Below are 1,077 nucleotides of genomic sequence, written 5' to 3' on the forward strand. Positions count from 1 at the left end.
CTGCACAACCCTTCCCATCTCATCTTGTAAGCACTGGTTATTTTTTAATATTTTTTGGTTGTAGATGGACACAATACCTTTTTTATTTATTTATTTTTATATGGTGCTGTAGATCAAACCCAGGACTTCACATATGCAAGATGAGTGCTCTACCACTGAGCTAAAACGCTAGCACAGCACTAGTTATTTTGACTATTCTCTTAATATCTTGAGACCACTGACTGTGGCTATTTCTAGATTCTCTAACAAAGTACCAGCAAACAATATGCATGGCCATTGTTACTTATCAAGTGACCAAATTAATGAATCAAATCTCTACCCTAATAAATGCTGAGTTTTACAACTTTTGAAAACTTGATAAACTCTGAAATACAGCATATGCATAAATCCGCCTTTTTGTTAAACTGATTTGTCCTAAGATCTCACAATGGACCAGACAGAAATTATTAGAGGGAAATTCACTGGGAATGCTTTCTGGAATATTTCCTTCCACATCCGTCATGTACACCTGACCACCAAAAAATATGTCTGTGAAGTCAAATAAGACTAGCCTTATAAAAGTTATTAAGTAAATATAGATGTGTCCTCACACAGAATCTATTATAGAACTGATGATCCATTGATATTTCACTCTAACATCAACCCATACATATATATCTACTCTTCAAATTTTCTCAATGAACATGAATTTCATTATTGGTGAAAAAGCAAAATTCCCAGTGAAAACTCAGGAACTCTATATCCCGCCTCAAAGAATATGCATTTTTCAGATGTCTGCATCATATTAAACTGTTAGATTCTAATGGATAGTTTGTGTTCATGAAAGGCAGGCACTGATAAATGACTCAGTTGGCATAGTTACTGATAACAGAGACAGACAAAAAGATTTCCTTCAGCAGGAAAAGTATCAGCAACAAGGCAAGAAGAAGCTTGGAAAAAACAAAATTACTCAGATGAAGAATGATGTTTTCCCTGAGATCTGAAGGATAATTCAAATTAATTCATTAGAAAGAAATTCTATCTTTATTTCCAAATCCTCCTCTATGACTTGGTTTTTTGTCACCAAAAAAATGTTTT

The sequence above is a fragment of the Callospermophilus lateralis genome, unplaced genomic scaffold (assembly GCF_048772815.1).
Source record: "Callospermophilus lateralis isolate mCalLat2 unplaced genomic scaffold, mCalLat2.hap1 Scaffold_120, whole genome shotgun sequence".
NCBI lineage: Eukaryota > Metazoa > Chordata > Mammalia > Rodentia > Sciuridae > Callospermophilus > Callospermophilus lateralis.